We start from the raw sequence: 21,748 nt of genomic DNA, 5'->3' as shown, positions 1-21,748 counted from the left end.
CAAACCAATCTTGATCATCAAATATCCCATAGGACAAAACGGATCTACTCAAACATCATAGGATAGTCATACATCATTGGGAAATAATATATAGCGTTGAGCACCATGTTTAAGTAGAGATTACAGCGGGTAAAAGAGAGGTTACACCGCTGCATAGAGGGGGGAAGAGTTTGTGATGATGGAGGTGAAGTTGTTGGTGAAGATTGCGGTGATGATGATGGCCCCGATGGCGTTTCGGCGCCACCGGAAGAGAAGGGGAGAGGGGGGGCCTTCGTATTCTTCTTCCTTGACCTCCTCCCTAGATGGGAGAAGGGTTTCCCCTCTGGTCCTTGGCCTCCATGGCATGGGAGGGGCGAGAGCCCCTCCAAGATTGGATCTGTCTCTCTATCTCTCTGTTTTTGCGTTCTCAGATTCTATCCTTTCACCGTTTCTTATATTCCCGGAGATCCGTAACTCCGATTGGGCTGAAACTTTAACATGATCTCTATCTGTATATTAGCTTTCTTGTGGCAAAAGAAGGGCACCAACCACCTTACGGGGTGGCCACGAGGGTCAGGGGCACCCCCCTGCCTCGTGCCCCCCTCGGGCATCGTCTCGCGTGGATTTTTCTTCCCAAAAATCATATATATTCTGAAAAAATCTCCGTCAGTTTTTACCCCGATTGGACTCCGTTTGATATGGATATTCTGCGAAACAAAAAACATGCAACAAACAGGAACTGGCACTGGGCACTGGATCAATATGTTAGTCCCAAAAATAGTATAAAAAGTTGCCAAAAGTATATGAAAGTTGTAGAATATTGGCATGGAACAATCAAAAATTATAGATACGACGAAGACGTATCACTACACTACTATAATGCAAGCAGTAGAGAGAAGAATAGGCGATATCTGGTGATTAAGGGGGGCTTGCCTGGTTGCTCTGGCTAGGAGGGGTTGTCAACAACGTAGTCGAACGAGGCACCAGCTGCGGCGTCAGTCTCGTAGTCTACCGGAGAGAAGAGGGGGAAGAAACAATGAATATAATGCAAACATATGTATATCGATGCATGACCTGACAAGTAACGGTGCTAGGTATGCCCTAACTCAGTAGGAGGTGATACCCGCGAAGGGGCGAAACATCTGGGAAAGTATACCGGGTGTTTCGCATTTTCGGACAGATGAACCGGAGGGGGAAAGTTGTGTGTTCGCTATGCTAGGGATTTGTGGCGAATGAACGGGCTATGTATCCGGATTTGTCTCGTCGTTCTAAGCAACTTTCATGTACAAGGTTTTTCCATCCGAGCTACAGTTTATTTTATATTGATTTTAAAAGTTTTAAATCATTTCTAAATTTTGTTTTAATTCGAAAATTAAATGTTAAATTGCTATGGGTACACAGAAGTGTACCCACAGAAGGGCCTGTGTGGCTGACCAGTAGGCCCAGTTGACTTGGTCAACTACCCAGTCAGCAGAGACTGACTGGTGGGGCCAGTCAAAGTCAACAGCCCAGTCAGCATTGACCGTTGACCTGGTCAACCTGACAAGTGGGTCCCACTGTCATTGGCTGTTTAGTTCATTAACAATAGTTAATTAGGTTAATTAAACATAATTAAGTTAATTAATTAACTAACATTTTATTTATTATTATTGTTATTTAAATTCTTTTTTTAATAAACGTTTTGGGGGCTGGGCCCCATGTGTCATTGGCCCATGGCCTTAGCGGGTGCGGGCGAACGGGCAACGGGCGGGCGCTAACGGGCAACCCGAGCGCCACGTCGCCTGAACGCAGGGGCGCAGCGGCGAGGATGGGCGGCTCGGGCGCGGCCGCCGGTGCGCAGTAGGGCGTCCGGAGGTGACGACGGCTTGGGTTGTGACACGGCGAGGCGGAGGCGAGGCCATGGCTGAGGTGGCCAGAGCAGGGGAGGCGGTGGCGTAAGGCGAGGCGGTTGGGCGTCGCGGCGGGCGCGTCGGCACGGGGGGGGGGGGGCGGAGCTACAGCGAGGCGATATAGGATCGAAATTATGTCTAGAGGGAGGGTGATTAGACTACTTGACCAAATAAAAATATAGCCTTTTCCTTAAGTCTTGGCATATTTTAGCAACTTAGCACAAGTCAAGCAATCAACCTACACATGCGAGTCTAAGAGTATAGCAGAGGAATGTAAAACATTTGCATATGAAGGTAAATGGAGAGGTTTGGAGGGAGCAAATGCAATGTAGACATGGAGATTTTTGGCGTGGTTCCGATAGGTGGTGCTATCGTACATCCACGTTGATGGAGACTTCAACCCACGAAGGGTAACGGTTGCGCGAGTCCACGGAGGGCTCCAGCCACGAAGGGTCCACGAAGAAGCAACCTTGTCTATCCCACCATGGCCATCGCCCACGAAGGACTTGCCTCACTAGGGTAGATCTTCATGAAGTAGGCGATCTCCTTGCCCGTACAAACTCCTAGCTTCAACTCCACAATCTTGACGGAGGCTCCCAAGTGACACCAAACCAATTTAGGAGACACCACTCTCCAAAAGGTAATAGATGGTGTGTTGATGATGAACTCCTTGCTCTTGTGCTTCAAATGATAGTCTCCCCAACACTCAACTCTCTCTCACAGATATGGATTTTGTGGAAAGATAATTTGAGTGGAAAGCAACTTGGGGAAGGCTAGAGATCAAGATTCATATGGTTGGAATGGAATATCTTGGTCTCAACACATGAGTAGGTGGTTCTCTCTTATAAAATATGTGTTGGAAGTGTAGGCACGTTCTGATGGCTTTCCTTACATAAGGAAGGGTGGAGGGGTATATATAGCCTCCACACGAAATCTAACCATTACACATAATTTACCAAACTCGGTGGGACCGAATCAGAAAACTCGGTCAGACCGATTCAGTTCACAATGTGAACGTTAGGCTTTTCGGTGGGACCGACATGTCAAATAGGTGGGAATGATTTCATGAGGGTTAGGGCATAACGTAATCTTGGTGAGACTGATTACACAAACTCGGTAGGACCAACTTTGTTAATAAGCTAACCAGAGAGTTGGTCAGGTAAACTTGGTGGGATCGATTCTCTCATTTTGGTGAGACAGAAACGTTACGAAAGGGAAACAGAGAGTTTGCATTGCGAACTCGGTGGGATCGATCGCTCATCTCGATTGGACCAAAATGTTACGAAGGGAAACAGAGAGTTTGCAATCCCATCTCGGTGAGACCGAGATCCCTATCGATGAGACCGAAATGACTAGGGTTTCTGGCAGTGGCTATGTCAAGTGAACTCGTTGGCGCTAGATAGAACATTTCGGTGGGGCCGAGTTTGACTTTTGGTTTGGGACATATGTGGATATGAGAAAGTGGTTGAGGGTTTTTGGAGCATATCACTAAGCATTTTGAGCAAGTAAGTCATTAAGCAACACCTCATCCCCTTTTAATAGTATTGGCTTTTCCTATGGACTCAATGTGATCTTGGATCACTAAAATGAAAATGTAGAGTCTTGAGCTTGAGGCAATGTGTGTCCTTAGCATTTTGAGGGCTCCACATTCCTAATCCATGCCATGCCAATCATTGAACTTTATTAAATGATCATCTTGAAATAGTATTAGTTCAATGAGCTATATGTTGTTAATAATTACCAAAACCACCTAGGGATAGTTACACTTTCAATCTCCCCCTTTTTGGTAATTGATGACAACATATAGATCAAAGCTTCAAAAAATGATAATAAGATTTAAATACATCATCGCTTTGAGAAGTATGTGCTAAGAAAGAGCTCCCCCTAAATTTGTGCATTATTTAAAATTTGCTTTTGAATGCAAATGCACAATCAATTAGAATCATGGGTTTCTTTTCCATGTCACATACATCTTGGTGGAGCGCTCAAAATGATAGGAATTAAAACATGCACTCATCACCAAGCAAAGTGAATGATTATATATAGGGATATGAAAGATAATATCATCCAGGCAAACATTAAGTATGATATGATTAAACACATGATCATATAAGTATCTCACACACAGACATAAAAAGTATCAAACGAGCACACACAAAAGTTCAACCAAATAACAAGAGAGACAAAGAAGCAAAACACTCTCTCTCTCTCTCTCTCGAAGCCTATGATCTATACATTTCTCCCCCTTTGGCAACAAGTTACCAAAAAGTTTGAAAATGCATAGTGTTATGCGTCTCTCAGGCTTGGTCTTCAGGAGGTGGTGTGGAGAGAACTCCAAGGACGAAGGCATCAGTAGATGTTGTTGGAGCTGGTGGAGTAGTTGTTGGAGGTGGCACTGAAGCTGTGGCTGCTGGTGCAGATGAAGTAGCTCTTGTATCTGGCACTGGCACTGCAGTTGACCCCTGACCTCTTGCACTCGCTAAAAAGCATCTGTAGTTGCCTTCCCTTTCTTCTCCTCTGCTTCCTCCTGGAGCCGCTCGACTGCAGTCTGTATCTCAGTCACTTTCAGATCAAGATCATAAAACTTGGTCTCAACGATCCTCTCCAAGCTCTCCTGATTCTGAGTCAGGGTGGCCAAGCCCTTCTCAATCCTCAAAGTTGCCTGAATTAGATAACCTAGCTGATCTTGTTTGCTCTTTAAGAACACATGAGATGCCTCCTCAACACTTAGCATCCTTGCAGCCTTTTCTGCCTTTGCCTTTGCTCTCTTCTCTTGAGCTTGCATTGATGAAGGATCATCCTCATTCATCACAACTGTGTTATCCTTAAATTCCAGGTGCAAAGGTAGATGCTCCTTGTCCAACAAGTAAGTGTCTGTGCCCATCTTGGAGTTGATGAGCACCTAAATGTGTGGAGCATACCCACAAGATCTTTTCTGATCTGCAACAGTCCTCTTGATTGTCTCAACAATCAGACTCATGACCTTGAATTTTTGAGAAACATCAAATATCTGCAGCAAGTTGATTGAATGGCCTCTGATCATCTTGTGATCTTCAGGTTTGGGTAACAGAGTATGCCTCAAGATTGTGTTGATTGTAGGTAGACCAGACAACAAGTAATGCACAGATCCAAGCTTGTGTGTCTCCAAAGCTTTGTCTAGGATCTCCTTGTACATGTTTACCATAGAGTTGTGGTCTTTCTTTTTCTTGGCATACACATCCAAATCATCCTCATGCTCTTCTAGGGCATTGATCAACTTGGCCCACTCATCAACCATTGATTGGTACCTTGTACCCTCAGACATCCAAACAATTCTACCATCTGGATAGAAATGAGTTGTAGAATAGAACTAGATAATGATCTCATCATTCCATTTGGTAAGCTTTTGTCCCACAAACTTATCAATACCACATGATTTGAAGCTCTCATGTACACCGGGAAAATAATCTTCATTCTTATCAATGAATTCCCAATCAACCCATTTCATATCATAGACTATAGGCTTCTTGTCCAGCAGAATGGTCTCAAAGAAATCCTGTTGTTCCTTGGTGTGGAACCTATAGTCCATTGCAGTCCTCCTCCTCACAGCATATGGATCAGACTGTCTCCAAAGTATCAGTCCCGCATCCTTCCTGATGTTCATATCCTCAGCCACTGGATGAGTGTCATTGTGTTCTGGAATCTTTGGTTTCAGTTTCCTCAGCACTTGGGCTTCTGCATCTTCTTCTTCAACTTCAGGCATTGGGGCCTTGTTCTTCTCTTCAGCTGGGATGTTCCTGGTGCTTCTCTTAGGCTTAGAAGGCTTCTGAGCTTGAGCAGCAGCCTTGGGGCAGTCTTGGGCTTTGAAGTGGCAGCCCCTGACTTAATGGCATCCCCCATAAGCTTCTGGGACTTGGGTGCTGGTGCAGCATCCTCTTTCTCTTCATCTTCTTTTGGATCTCTCATTATAGAGGATCTACCAATGACTCTGGCAGTGGTCTTCTTGACCCTCTCTTTCCTTTTCTTACCCTCTCTAGCAGCCTTTTCAGTTGGCTTAGAGATTTTAGTAGTTGAGGCCTTAGCCTTTAAGGTTGGCACCCTCTTGGCAGGGATCTTCTTATGTCGTCCAGGCTTTGTTGTTGCAGCAGTGCCATATTCTTTCTTCAGCGCTTTCTTTTTGGAGCTAACTTCCTCCTCTGTAGCCACATAGTCCTCATCCTCAGAATTTGAGTTTTTCTTCTTCCTTGATCTGCTGGCTGCCTTGGGCAAATTACTGGGAGTGCTCCTGCTGCCCTCATCATAGCTGCTTGAGGGACTAGTGCCCTCACTCATTTGCACTTTCTCTTCTGACTTGTTCTGAATATCACTTTGGTCAGACATCTTGGCAAGCAAACTGATAGCAAACCCTGTGAATACATATAGATGACTAGAATAGATGAGCATCACAAAGTGCAGAACTTTTGCAAAACAAATGAGTCAAAAACTTATTTTTAGTTCTCCACAGAAATCATTTCGGAGCTACCAATTTGTTAAACTCGGTGATATTGAAGCAACCGTTGGAGTCTAAACTAGTGAACTCGGTCAGATCGAGTCACAGTTCGGTGGCTCCAAGATTGCTAGGGTTTCACAGAGAGTCGAATTCGGTCACACCGATTTGCAATTTTTAGTCAGACCGAAAAGCGCATGTGCAATGGCCAAAGCCAAATTGGTGGGACCGATTTCTACAACTCGGTCGGTTCGAGATGAGTTCCGCGGAGACCTAACCCTAAATTTTCGAATCAAACCTTCTCTGGATAGATTGATTTCATACATGGTAATGATCATGGAAAAGCAATGTGCTAGGAATCAGAGTACGGGATTAGCATACAAGATCGAACTCATACCCTAATTCGGCGGGAGTTCGCTACGGCGACAACGGCGGGGCATAATCCCATTGACGGTGATGGAAACCAGTGGCGGGAGGTCGCTGGCGACGAGGAGACGATCTGGAGATCCGAGGCGGCATAGCAGGACACGTGCGGGCTGAGGAGGTTTGAAGAAATTTCCAAAGTCTCACCCGTGGGTATAAATATCCTGACCCTGTCGGTGTGACTGAGTGGAACAACTCGGTGGCACCGAGATGCAGAATCACAAGCGGTTACTGCAACTCGGTGTGACCTAAAAGTTCAAATCGGTTGCACCGAGATTGAAAACCTCGATCAACTCAGTGAACTCGGTGTGACCGAAGTGGATGGATCGGTCAGACCGAAATGCACAGAGATGTTTCGGAAGTTTAAGTCTATGACGAATCGGGGACTCCGAGTGCTCCTCACACAGAGTGGTTCGAATCTGACTTGATCAAACTTTTTGATGTAGCATGAATAGAGTTTGAGACGAGAAAAGCATATATAGCTAGAGGAGGTTCTTAGGCATTCTTGTCCATCCACTTGGCAAAAGAGAAAAAGCCAAACAATCAAAATAACAAGTGGATGTCCTCGAATGAGTAAAATATGCAATCAACATGCTCGCACAATAAAATGGCAAATGGAATATGTGTCAAAGCATTCACAAACACTCTAGCATCTATCAAGCAATTGGTGATGACTAGGTCATCTATATATGAGTATATTGACTTAGGAGTCAAATGAGAATATTTGATCGTAGGTCATACTCACCGTTTAAGCACAAGTGGGGTTACCACTTTTACATAAAGTATTGTTGTGTTCACACCATTAGAGTTGCTTTAGCTCAATTGATTAGAGTAAAGCTCCCCCTAGATGTGATATCCCCCCTAAGAGGGATGAACTAACCTTGGGTTTTGTCGATGATGACTTCATGTAGATGTTGAAGATGTGGATGCTCAATGTTGATGTAGATCATTCGGAGCAATCCATTGGAGTGAGTTGCACTTTCAATACCTACACGGGTTAGTCCCACAAGGAACAAACAAGGATATTGAGGGAGTCCTGGATTAGGGGGTGTCCGGATAGCTGGACTATACCTTCGGCCGGACTCCTGGACTATGAAGATACAAGATTGAAGACTCCGTCCTGTGTCCGGAAGGGACTTTCCTTGGCGTGGAAGGCAAGCTTGGCGATATGGATATGTAGATCTCCTACCATTGTAACCGACTCTGTGTAACCCTAGCCCTCTCCGGTACCTATATAAACCGGAGGGTTTTAATCCATAGGAGGAAAAACAATCATACCATAGGCTAGCTTCTAGGGTTTAGCCTCCTTGATCTCGTGGTAGATCTACTCTTGTACTACCCATATCATCAATATTAATCAAGCAGGACGTAGGGTTTTACCTCCATCGAGAGGGCCCGAACCTAGGTAAAACATCGTGTCCCTGCCTCCTGTTACCATCCACCTTAGACGCACAGTTCGGGACCCCCTACCTGAGATCCGCCGGTTTTGACACCGACATTGGTGCTTTCATTGAGAGTTCCTCTGTGTCGTCACTTTTAGGCCCGATGGCTCCTCCGATCATCAACGACGATGCGATCTAGGGTGAGACTTTTCTCCCCGGACAGATCTTCATATTTGGCGGCTTTGCACTGCGGGCCAATTCGCTTGGCCATCTGGAGCAGATCGAAAGCTACGCCACTGGCCGTCAGGTCAGATTTGGAAGTTTAAACTACACAGCGGACCTCCGCGGAGACTTGATCTTCGACGGATTCGAGCCGTAGCCGAGCGCGCCGCACTGTCACGATGGGCATGATCTAGCTCTGCCGCCGAACAGTGCCTTGGAGGCCGCACCCGCATCAGCTCTGACCCTTAATTCAGAGCCAACTGCGCCAATCGAGGATGGGTGGTTGGACACCTCCTCAGGGGCTGCAATCTCTATGGCGATCGAGCCAAACACCAGCCCTATTTTCTGCGAAGCCCGTGACTCCAAGGAGCCGGACTCCTCTCCAGACTCCGAGCCCTCTGCGCCCCTACCGATCGAACCCGATTGGGCGCCGATCATGGAGTTCACCGCCGCGGACATCTTTCAGCACTTGCCCTTCGGTGATATTCTGAATTCACTAAAGTCTCTCTCTTTATCAGGAGAGCCCTGGCCGGACTATGGTCAACAAGTTTGGGATGCGGATGATGAAATTCAAAGCCCACCCACCACCCACTTCGCAGCCACTGTCGATAATTTAAACGATGTGCTCGACTTCGACTCCGAAGACATCGACGGTATGGACGACGATGTAGAAGATGAACATGAACCAATGCCTATAAGGCACTGGACAGCCACCTCATCTCATGATGTATACATGGTGGACACACCCAAAGGAAGCGACGACGAGGAACACAGGGATGCAACGAGGGATCGTTCACTCGAAAAGCAATCAAAGTGGCGACGTAAGCGCCACTCCAAGCCCCACCTCGACAGAGACAGTAGCCATACAGACCCAGCCATAGAGCAGGACGAGCCAGTGGATGACGAACATGCCTTCGAGCAACCGTCCGAACAGGGCAACTTGGATAAACAAACCGAACACCCCGTCCCCGGAAAAAACAACAGTCTGGACGACCTTACGCCGGATAGGCTCATGGAGCAGAAGAACCTCCATGAAAGGCTCGTCGCCACTGTGCGTAGCCTGAAAAAGCAGAAGTGGAAGCTCAAAACTGCGGAAGATGCACTCAGAATCAGATGGAGCAAAGTACGCAACACCGCAGACAAATATGGCGGCAGTCGCCACACAAAAATATATCCAAAGCGAAAGCTACTGCCTGAATTTGACGAGGAGGCCTTAGAGCCCCCGCAGTCAAAAACTAGGAAAGCCACCCAGTCGTATAGACGACCGCATGGCCAGCATGGAGCGGCAAGCGGCGCCGCACACAAGCCAGCACGCGATCCACCAAAGGATCGGCATCAAAAAGATGGCCCAGCCAGATCTATCTACGGGCCAAGAAAGCAAGCTCTAGTAAGTAATGCAACACAACAAATATCCGAACATCACGGCACACCCAAATACAGGGGTGCCGCACACCCCCTATGTTTCACCGATGAGGTGCTGGACCATGAATTTCCAGCGGGATTCAAGCCCGTAAACATAGAGGCGTACGACGGAACAACAGACCCTGGGGTCTGGATCGAGGATTATATTCTGCACATACACATGGCCAGAGGAGATGACCTCCACGCCATAAATTACTTACCCCTCAAGCTTAAAGGGCCAGCCCGGCATTGGCTCAAAAGCCTTCCCGAAAACACCATTGGAAGTTGGGAAGAGCTTGAGGATGCTTTCCGGGCAAATTTTCAAGGGACCTATGTCCGCCCTCCGGATGCAGACGATCTCAGTCACATAACTCAACAGCCCGGAGAGTCAGCCCAGAAATTCAGGAACATATTTCTTACTAAAAAGAATCAGATAGTCGACTGTCCGGACGCCGAAGCCCTAGCAGCTTTTAAGCATAACGTTCGAGACGAATGGCTCGCCAGACACCTCGGCCAAGAAAAGCCAAGAACAATGGCCGCATTAACAAGCCTCATGACCCGCTTTTGCGCAGGAGAGGACAGCTGGTTGGCAAGATGTAGCACCAGCGACCCAAGTACATTCGAAGTTAGGGATGGAAACAAAAAACCCCGACGCAGCAAGGACCAGCGCCGGAATAAGGGAAACACCCCAAAGAGCACGGCGGTCAACACCGGATTCAAAAGCTCGCGGCAGAATCAGAGAAAGCCGCCCCTCAAGGATAACAGGGACGAGCTATCCAACTTAAACAAAATCTTGGACAAGATATGTCAAATACACAGTACTCCCGGGAAGCCTGCGAACCATACCCACAGAGATTGTTGGGTTTTCAAGCAATCCGGCAAACTCAACGCCGAACACAAGGGGCTCGACACACCAAGTGAGGACGACGACGAACCCCACAAGCAAAGCACCAGGAAACAAAAGGATTTCCCACAAGAAGTCAAAACAGTAAACTTACTTCACCTGATGAACAGAATGGCGCCAACAGAGATACGCGCCATACGGCCTATCCCAAAGGAGTCTCGCCAATGGTTGTTAAAACCGATCACCTTCGACCATCAGGATTACTCTAGAAGTATCCGGAACGCAGGCTGGACTGCCTTGGTATTAGATCCAATAATCGGCGGACTCCACTTTACAAATGTCCTAATGGACGGCGGCAGTGGTCTAAACCTGTTATACCAGGACACAATCCGCAACATGGGGATAGACTCAACAAAAATTTGCCATAGCAAAACCTCCTTTCAAGGGGTAACGCCAGGCCCGGATGCCCATTGTATGGGTTCTCTCCGGCTAGAAGTTATGTTCGGCTCCCCCGATAACTTCCGTCGCGAATAGCTAACTTTCCACATCGCCCCGTTCTCAAGTAGCTATCAAGCACTGCTGGGGCACAAAGCTGTCGCCCGCTTTAACGCAATACCGCATTGTGCATCTCTTACGCTTAAGATGCCCGGTCCACGAGGCATCATCTCATTAAAGGGAAAACATTGAGTGTTCCTCCCGCGCGGAAGACAGTGCGGCTGCCTTGACAGCCCCACAATAAAGCGGCTTCACCAGCCAAAGCACCTAAACAGGTCGTCAAGACCACAGACACGGCTAGACGAGTCCGGCATAAACATACAATTGATAAAGGCTTAATAACCGTATACCCCTGTACTAGGGGCTCCGCGCATATAAAACAAGAGACAATAAAGCTCAATTTTACCCATTTCGATTTATACTTTGTTTATTTAGTATAACTCATGTTCGGCACGATCTTTCTTTAACTAAGTTCCTCTCTTTTACAGATGAACACCGTGCTACGCCCGTCCAGGATACGGCACAACGGAGACACAGGCGCAGACGTGCAGCAGGGACCCGTTCCAAGGATTCTTTTCAGATTAAGACCCTGTGTAAACCTTTTTTACTGTCTCTTGTTGATACACATCCCCTGGTTTCTTGGTATAACCAAGGAGGAGGTTGGCGTTTTGGCATGTGGCCACGTCAGAGTTTTGCGCGTACCTGGACACTAGGGGCTTATTACTAAGGGCGTTATCCCGCCCGCCCTCATAAAGACCGAATACCTTAGGGAGTGTTCGGCGTCGCGAGTTTGGCCTTATATGCATCAGCTCCGAATCATGTCTTTGGTCAAATGTTGGGTTTTCCCGGCTCCTGTGTTTTGCTACCTTACGTTCCGCTCTATCGGCTAAGGCGGCACCAGGAGAACTACTGCGATTGTGCCCCGGTTCGGCCAGGCGAGCACCTCAGTAGAGAAAGCCGAAAACTGACTGTCATGATATAGCGTGAGACTGGTCAACCACTCGATGACTTACCGGAATCTTTAGGATTCCTCCGCATTAACGAAGGGCCGCTTCCCGGCCAGGCACATACGCGCCCCGAGTTCGGGCGAGCGCAGGCGCCACCAGGGGCTATATAAGTAGCCTCACTGTCAAACTCCTATGGCTAAGTGAAAGTGATAAAGCATCATAGTCCGATTGCCTAGTTCGCTGCGCTATCACCTCCTTTGTAGGACCAAGACGTTGGATCAAGTGTGAAAATGCGCCTTCTGCGAACACCCCCGCATTATGTGCGTGGGGGCTGAAGCCGACGACTGCCATCTTTCAGATTATATATACATATATGTTAAACGGCCGCACAGGAGGTATTATAATACTTGCAGGCACAAGTATAAAAAGCTTCTACAATTTATCAAAATATTGTTTTACAATAATATATGCTATTCGAATATAGTATCCTTCGAGCACTGCGTCTCTATTAAACGAGCGCCTTGCAGAACTTCCTGAAAATAGTGCTCGGCAGGTACTCGGCTTCCATCCGAGTCTGGGGATGCAACAGTGGTGGCCTCCATTTCCGCCCAGTATGTCTTGACACGGGCAAGAGCCATCCGCGCACCCTCTATGCACGCTGACCTCTTCATCGCATTGATATGCGGCGCCGCACCAAGGAACTGCTGCACCAAGTTGAAATAACTTTTCGGCTCTGGCCTCTCTGGCCACAAATGACTCATGACATACTTCATGGCGAGTCCGGACAACCTATTTAGCTCGGCCCATTCGGCCAAACGATCGGCTAATGACAGCGGACGCTCCGGATTGTGGAACTGCGACCAAAAGAGCTTTTCCACTTCGCGATCTTCTTGATCTCGGAAGTGTTCGGCCGCATCTGCGGCACTCGCTGCCAAATCCAGATAGGTGTCCGCCGTACTCCACATCCGGTCTAACGGAGCATGTTTAGGATCACAGAACTTCCTCCGCAGCATAAAGGGCTTTCCAGCCGCGATCTCTCCGGCCTGACGCAGCTCCTCCTTCATAGCTCTCATCGCAGAGCGAGCATCCTTGGCATCGGCAACGGCCTTCTCCAGGTCCGTCTGTTCCGCCCGATCTTATTTTTCAAGAAGCTTGCAACGGTCAGCAGCGTTCTTCAGCTTCACGGCCATCTCGGCCATTTCCTTCTTGCTTCGGCAGTGAGCAGCCTGTTCGGCTTTCAGCTCTTCAATTGCCTTTCCGGCAGCCGCATCACTTTTCCTGGCTTGCTCCTTGGCTCGGGCAAGTTCCGCCCGAAGATTCTCCATGGCAGCAGCACCATCTACATCAAGCGCACACATTGTAAGATACTGGCATAAAGCTCCTCTTACCAGGTGCCGCCGGAGGAATTACATACCTTGTGCCTCGTCAAGCCGCTTGTTGACAAGCGCGATGTCGGCATCTGCCACGTCAAGTTGCCGCTTTAGCTCGGCAAATTCATCAGTCCGGCTTGCCACCGGACACTTCTCCGCCTACGTATTAAAGGCAGCATATTAGACCTGGGATTATGATCCTCTGCGCGCCGTCACTTTTGACAATGCACAGAGTCTCAGGGGCTACTATCTACACAGGGTGCATCTTATTTATGCGCAACTGTCCAAAAAGGGTACATTATTTTGCGTACCTCAAAACCTGTCAGTAAACTCCCGACGGCCTCGTGCAATCCGCTCTCCGCGGATGAAATCCTCTCAATCACCGTACCCATCAATGCACGGTGCTCCTCTGAGATAGATGCTCGCCCTAGCAGATCCTTCAGCTCCTCCGACCGTGCACCAGACGGTGCCGGACTCGTCCGATGGCCCTTTTCGAAGGCCGGACGTGGAGGGCTTTGGGGGGCCATATGACTACCTTCCGGCCCTGCCGGATTCGGAGAAACCCTCCGCGACGATACCTCAGGATCGCCCGCCTCGCAAGGCGGTACGGCAGGGGGAGGCATTCCGCTCTCCATCATCTCAGAAAGAAGATCCCCCGAAGACGAGCTCTGCTGAGAAGGGCTAAGGTCCGAGCTACAAGGTAAATTTTCGATTACTCTTCTCAGATATAACGCAAGGATTTCTCTCATTTCTTAAAAAGAAAAACTCCTCTCTACTTACGGCTCGGTGGAGGGCTGATCCCCTTGAGGGCATAATTCGGCCGAAGTATCCCCCAGCGCAGGACCCTCTGACGAAGATTTCTTCCCCCGCTTTGAGGCCATGGTCTCCGGGTCGTCAGAGGCGGTCCTCTTCTTCCCCTGAGGAGAGGAATTTTCGATTCCTTCCTTCCGGACAACCTTCTTCGAGGAGGCTGTAGCTTCCTTGTCCCCTCCCTCGCTTTCCTCCGAAGGCACAACCTCCAACATCCTGACTAGCACGGGATCCGGTGTGGTCTCGGGGAGGGGGGGCGGACACCTGATTAGCTTTGCTTTCGCTATCCACTCCTGTTTAAAGAACAGCTCTTTTAGAGGCAATTTTATGATAAATATACGGATAGCGAGTCCGGGCACAAGGCTACTTACTTGAGTATCCGGACGATTGCAGCTCAGACCTGCGTCCTCCGTAGAATCCGGACACACTACTTGTGGTCCGAAGAACAATTTGTACATCTCCACGGGTGTCATGCCAAGAAAATGTTGGAGAACTCGTGGTCCCTCCGGGTTGAACTCCCACAGGCGGAGGGGGCGACGTTTGCAGGGCAGAACTTGGCGAATTAACATAACCTACGTCACCACGACCAGACTGATGTCTCTTTCTAGGAGATCTCGGATGCGGCCCTGCAACAGGGGCACGTCCTTTGCCGACCCCCAGTCCAGCCCCTTATTGACCCATGACGCCAGTCGTGGCGGGGGACCCGAGCGGAAAGCAGGCAGCGCCACCCACTTGGTGCTCCTGGGAGCTGTGATATAAAACCACTCTCGTTGCCATAAGCTGGACTCCCCTTGAAAAGAGCCCTCGGGCCACGGAGCACCAGCATTCTTGCTTATAAAAGCACCGCCGCACTCCGCGTGCCGTCCCTCGATCATCTTCGGCTCTACTTTGAAGGTCTTGAGCCATAGTCCGAAGTGAGGAGTAATACGGAGGAAGGCTTCACACACGACGATGAATGAGGAAATATGGAGGATGGACTCCGGAGCTAAGTCGTGAAATTCCAGCCCATAATAAAACATGAGCCCCCTCACGAAGGGATCCGTCGGGAAGCCTAGCCCCCGAAGGAAGTGAGACATGAACACCACACTCTCACCAGGCTTGGGAGTGGGAATGACCTGCCCTTGAGCAGGCAGCCTATGCGAGATTTCGCCGGTCAAGAACCTGGCCTCTCTCAACTTCAGCACGTCCTCCTCCGTGACGGAGGAGGGCATCCATCGGCCTCGAAGGTCGGAACCGGACATTGTCGAAGGTCCGAAGCGCCTGAAATCTGGAGCCTTGGGTGTTGGAACTCGAGGTGAAGGGCGAACTCGTTTGAGATTGAAAGAAAGGAGTAAGGCCTTGGTCTCTTTATAAGAGGTTGAATACCAAGGGCCCTCCCCGTGACCGTTTGGGACTCGCCTTTGATCGAGAAAACATACCAACGGGTACGGTTGGGTTACCCACGCCCGTATTGATGAGAATCCCGGAATAAGGGGACACGATCTCTGCTTTGACAAGACGTGCCAAGGAAACCGCCTCGCTAAACGCGCTGAGGTGGGACAGTAAAACGATTCGAATAAAGACTTGGCCATGGTGTGATGTCACGCTACGGAATACGTCAGCAGATTAGATTTGTGTAAATATTATTCTCTCTATGGCAATATGTGGAAACTTATTTTGCAGAGCCGGACACTACCTTTGTGTTCAAAATCTTCTATGAAGTACTTGGAGGAGGAACCCGCCTTGCAATGCCGAAGACAATCTGCGCGCCGGACTTGTCGTCATTGAAGCCTGGTTCAGGGGCTACTAAGGGAGTCCTGGATTAGGGGGTGTCCGGATAGCTGGACTATACCTTTGGCCGGACTCCTGGACTATGAAGATACAAGATTGAAGACTTCGTCCCGTGTCCGGAAGGGACTTTCCTTGGCGTGGAAGGCAAGCTTGGCGATACGGATATGTAGATCTCCTACCATTGTAACTGACTCTATGTAACCCTATCCCTCTCCGGTGCCTATATAAACCGGAGGGTTTTAGTCCATAGGACGAAAAACAATCATACCATAGGCTAGCTTCTAGGATTTAGCCTCCTTGATCTCGTGGTAGATCTACTCTTGTACTACCCATATCATCAATATTAATCAAGCAGGACGTAGGGTTTTACCTCCATCGAGAGGGCCCGAACCTGGGTAAAACATCATGTCCCCTGCCTCCTGTTACCATCCGCCTTAGACGCACAGTTCGGGACCCCCTACCCAAGATCCGCCGGTTTTGACACCGACAGATATCCATAGACATAGAGTGATGTTCATATAAGATGATATCCATGAAGGCAATAAGTTACCTTGTCCCTTGTCTTACCAACAAGAGGGTTTGTGACTCCTTGAATTAGTGCAAGATGTGGAAGTTGTTTGCACTTGTCCTCGCCAAAATGATATGAGTGAAGTATGTTGGTGGAGTCACCCTCAAGAACTCTCTAGTTCTTCTTCTTCGGGATCCACATCATCTTGATGGGAATCCTTGGAGTTGTAGTCGTACTTGATGAAGTAGAACTTGATGTAGTCTTGGGAACCCACTTGACCAAGGCCTTAGGAGCTTCTTCAAATGCATCAATCTCCTCTTGAAGCTTGTCCTTGACTTTTTGCTTGTGGTCTTATGATGGAAGATCATCTTGAGCTTGTGTACCTTGGAAAGAAGTAGGATCATACTTCTCTTCTTGAGGAACAAACTTCGTCTTGGGGCATTGATCTTCTTCCCACTCAACTCCATTGGCATTGAACTTTCGTTCAAAACCAATACCTTGATTCTTCCGGTGCCTTCCTTGCTTGCGTACAATTTCCTCAAATTGCTTACTTCCGGCAAGCCTCTTGTAAACACCTTTCTCTATAATTACCTTCAATAAGCTATTTTCTTGCTCAAGTGTAACTTGGCTAAGAGAATCATTAGTGGAATCAAGAGAACTACTAGAAGCAACAACATTGGATTTTAACATGATTATTGTTACTACTAGAAGAAGAATCTTTCTTACTCTTGTTGCTAGATTTAGCTTGTGGCATGTAAGTAGACAAGAGTAAACGCTTGGCAATGTAAGAAGAACTTTTCTTGCGAAGATCATCATTGATTTCTTTTAAGAACACATGCTCTTGCTCAAGGTTGAGCTTTTCGAAGCGTAACTTCTCATGAGTCTTTAAAAGTTCTCGTTGATCTTCCAAGGTAGTTTCATGAGCTAACTTAAGATTTTTCAGCTCTTTAGTTAGACGCTCAATCTCCCTCTTATCATCATCATTTGTTTTATCTTGATTAGCATGATTAGTAGCAAGTTCATCATAGTTTTCATCACTAGAGTTGTCAACAAGTAAATCATCATCACCTAGCAAATCATCTTCATCACTATTGAAATCAACATACTCGGGGTGTGATACCTTTGGGCCTTTGGCCATGGAGCATCTTCCAATTCCTTCATTTGGTGAGTCAAAATATGTCGTAGGAGTTGGTTGACACAAGTGCTAGACCGACAACACCTCCATCTTGAGTATATTCAGAGTCGTAGTGATAACTTCTCTCGGAGTGATTGTTGGAGTCGGAGCCGGATACCCATTCACCAACATGAGCTTGATGTCTTCGTTTTGTGTAGATCCTTGATGACTTGTCCTTCCTTTCTGAATCCTTGCTTCTCCGTGATGTTCTTTGTTCATAACGATCATCTCTACTCCTTCTCTCTCTTGGTGGTGATTCTTCTCTTCTACTTCTCATTTTTGGTGAATCTTCTCTTCTTTTGTAGGGGGTCGTACACTCATTGGAGTAGTGTCCGGGTCTTCCACAATTGTAGCAATTTCGTTCACGACTCGAAGATCTTTTGTCGTTGTATGACCTTGACCTGGAACTTCTTTCCTTGCTTCTACTCTTATAGAACTTGTTAAAGTTCTTCACCATTAGGCTCAATTCTTCATTGAAGGCTTGTTTCTCACTTGATGATGTAGGAGCATCACATGAGGCTTTGTAAGCACCACTTGACTTGTTGTGAAGCTCTTCCTTATCCTTGAGTGACATCTCATGAGCAACAATTCTTCCAATGACTTCTGTTGGCTTGAGATCTTTGTAGTTGGGCATCATTTGGATCAATGTGCACATGGTATCATATTTTTCCATCCAAGGCTCTTAGGATCTTCTTGATGATGAATCTATCGGTCATCTCTTCACTTCCTAAGTCGGCAATCTCACTTGTGATGAGAGCAAGCCTAGAGTACATTTCAGTGACACCTTCACCATCCTTCATTTTGAACTTGTCAAGTTGACTTTGAAGCACATCCAATTTGGATTCCTTGACGGAGTCGGTACCCTCATGCATATCAATCAAAGTATCCCAAATTTCCTTTGCATTCTCAAGACGGCTGATTTTGTTGAATTCTTCGGGACACAATCCGTTGAAGAGGATATCGCAAGCTTGAGCGTTGTATTGCAGCATCTTCAACTCTTCCGCGCTAGCTTCGCGGTTTGGTTCTCTCCCATCAAAGAATTCACCTTACAAGCCAATACACATAATAGCCCAAACGGCGGGGTTATGTCCAAGAATATGCATTTTCATCTTATGCTTCCAACTAGCAAAATTAGTACCATCAAAGTAAGGACCTCTACGGTGGTAATTTTCCTCGCTAGACGTCATACTCTCCTAGGTCGTGAAACCAAGGCTATGATCACCAAAGCTATGGAAATCGAGGCAAATGGAGACCAAGGCTCTGATACCACTTGTAGGATCAGCAGTATATCTAGAGGGGGGTGATTAGACTACTTGACCAAATTAAAATCTAGCCTTTTCCCAAATTTAAGTCTTGGCAGATTTTAGCAACTTAGCAAAAGTCAAGCAATCAACCTACACATGCAAGTCTAAGAGTATAGCGGCGAAATGTAAAACATTTGCATATGAAGGTAAAGGGAGGAGTTTGGAGGGAGAAAACGCAATGTAGACACAGAGATTCTTGGTGTGGTTCCGATAGGAGGTGCTATCGTACATCCACATTGATGGATACTTCAACCCACGAAGGGTAACGGTTGCGCGAGTCCACGAAGGGCTCCACCCACGAAGGGTCCACGAAGAAGCAACCTTGTCTATCCCACCATGGCCATCGCCCACGAAGGACTTGCCTCACTAGTGTAGATCTTCACGAAGTAGGCGATCTCCTTGCCCGTACAAACTCCTTGGTTAACCTCCATAATCTTGACGGAGGCTCCCAAGTGACACCTAACCAATCTAGGAGACACCACTCTCTAAATGGTAATGGTGTGTTGATGACGAACTCCTTGAGCTTGTGCTTCAAATGATAGTCTCCCCAACACTCAACTCTCTCTCGCAGGTTTGGATTTGGTGGAAATATGATTTGAGTGGAAAGCAACTTGGGGAAGGCTAGAGATCAAGATTCATATGGTTGGAATGGAATATCTTGGTCTCAACACATGAGTAGGTGGTTCTCTCTTAGAAAATATATGTTGGAAGTGTAGGCACGTTCTGATGGCTTTCCTTACTTATGAAGGAAGGGTGGAGGGGTATATATAGCCTCCACACAAAATCTACCTGTTACACACAATTTACCAAACTCGGTGGGACCGAATCAGAAAACTCGATCAGACCGATTTGGTTCAAAATGTGAACGTTAGGCTTTTCGGTGGGACTGACATGTCAACTCGGTGGGACCGATTCCATTAGGGGTAGGGCATAACGTAATCTCGGTGAGACCGATTACACAAACTCGGTAGGACCGACTTTGGTAATAAGCTAAACAGAGAGTTGGTCAGGCAAACTTGGTGGGACCGATTCGCTCATTTCAGTGAGACCAAAACGTTACGAAAGAGAAACAGAGAGTTTGCATTGCGAACTCGGTGGGAGCGATCGCTCATCTCGGTTGGACCAAAACATTATGAAGGGAAATAGAGAGTTTGCAATCCCATCTCGGTGAGACCGAGATCCCTATCGGTGAGACCGAAATGACTAGGGTTTCTGGCAGTGTCAATGTCAAGTGAACTCGTTGGCGCCGGATAGAACATTTTGGTGGGGCCGAGTTTGACTTTTGGTTTGGGACATATGTGGATATGAGAAAGTGGTTGAGGGGTTTTGGAGCATATCACTAAGCATTTTGAGCAAGTAAGTCATTAAGCAACACCTCATCCCCTTTTAATAGTATTGGCTTTTCCTATGGACTCAGTGTGATCTTGGATCACTAAAATGAAAATGTAGAGTCTTGAGCTTGAGCCACTGTGTGTCCTTAGCATTTTGAGGGGTCCATATTCCTAATCCATGCCATGCCAATCATTGAACTTTTTGAAATGATCATCTTGAAATAGTATTAGTTCAATGAGCTATATGTTGTTAGTAATTACCAAAACCACCTAGGGATAGTTGCACTTTCAGGCGAGCAGCAGCGCGGCGGCGATGGTGAGCGTGGGCCACGGAGCCGTGGCCCTGGGCAGACAAGGCCCAGGCGGGCGCGGGCGACGCGCATGTGCGGTGGAGCGGGGGGAGCGAGGAGCGGGCGGCTGCGGTGAGCAAGGGGAGGGGTCCGTGGGCGCGGGCCGGCAGCAGGGAGGCGGAGGGAGCCGGGGCGCGGAGCTGCAGCGCTAGGCGACGGCGGGACTGGATGGAGGAGAGGTCGGGCCTCACCGTGGGGCTGTAGGGTCCGGGGCAGTGGGGGTTGAGGAGGAGGATGGAGACGACCGGGCGACGGGGAGGCGAGCGGTGATCCGGCGGGGGAGGCGTCGGGTGATGCCCCGATCCAGATCGGGATCGGGGGAGGGGGCGAACGTGGGTGGGGGAGTGGGCGACGGGGGTTAGGTTTCCCCCCCGGGTGGGGGATATGGAGGGGGAAGTGGGGCGCCTGCTGGGCCGGCCTGGCTAGCCCAGTGGCCAGCTGGGCCGAAGCCCTGTGAGGTGGGGGGTTCCTTTTACTTTTACTTTCTTTTTCTTTTTTCCTTTTTATTTATTTATTTTTTCTTTACTGTTTTAATTCATTTTAACGTTTTTAGGCATTCTGTAATATTGTGGTTCCTTCACCATAAATGCCTAAGCATTAATTGTCACACTTCGAACATTTTTGTTTTAATGTTTGAAAACTTTAGTTGTTTGCCATTAATTCAAATTTGAATTTGAAACGTTTTGGGACTAACGCGTTATTATCAACAGTAATCGAGGTGACGTGACATCGTTAACATGGGATTACTGTAGTTTAATTATCCGGGTGTTACAATAATATATGTTGGTTTGGTATCCTGTTATCAAGTGATTGTGTGCTAGATGATATAATCTCTCGGCGAGTGGCGGACCTAGGAAGTGAGTAATGGGGATGCCATACATACAAAATTTGGGGAAGTTACACTACAGTAATTTTTGCTTAAACATCATTGTAAATCCAATAGATCGTCCAAAATAGCATTAAGTTGCTAGAAAGTTAATGTTAAGTAGCACTCCCTCTGTAAGGAAATGATCTAAATGCTCTTACATTTCTTTATAAAGAGATTATATAATATAGCCAAAAAAAATGGGGAGTGGGCGGGGGG

Source organism: Triticum aestivum, chromosome 4A (assembly GCF_018294505.1).
Source record: "Triticum aestivum cultivar Chinese Spring chromosome 4A, IWGSC CS RefSeq v2.1, whole genome shotgun sequence".
Lineage (NCBI taxonomy): Eukaryota > Viridiplantae > Streptophyta > Magnoliopsida > Poales > Poaceae > Triticum > Triticum aestivum.
The sequence above is the reverse complement of the archived record's forward strand: the minus strand, read 5'-3'. Positions refer to the sequence as shown.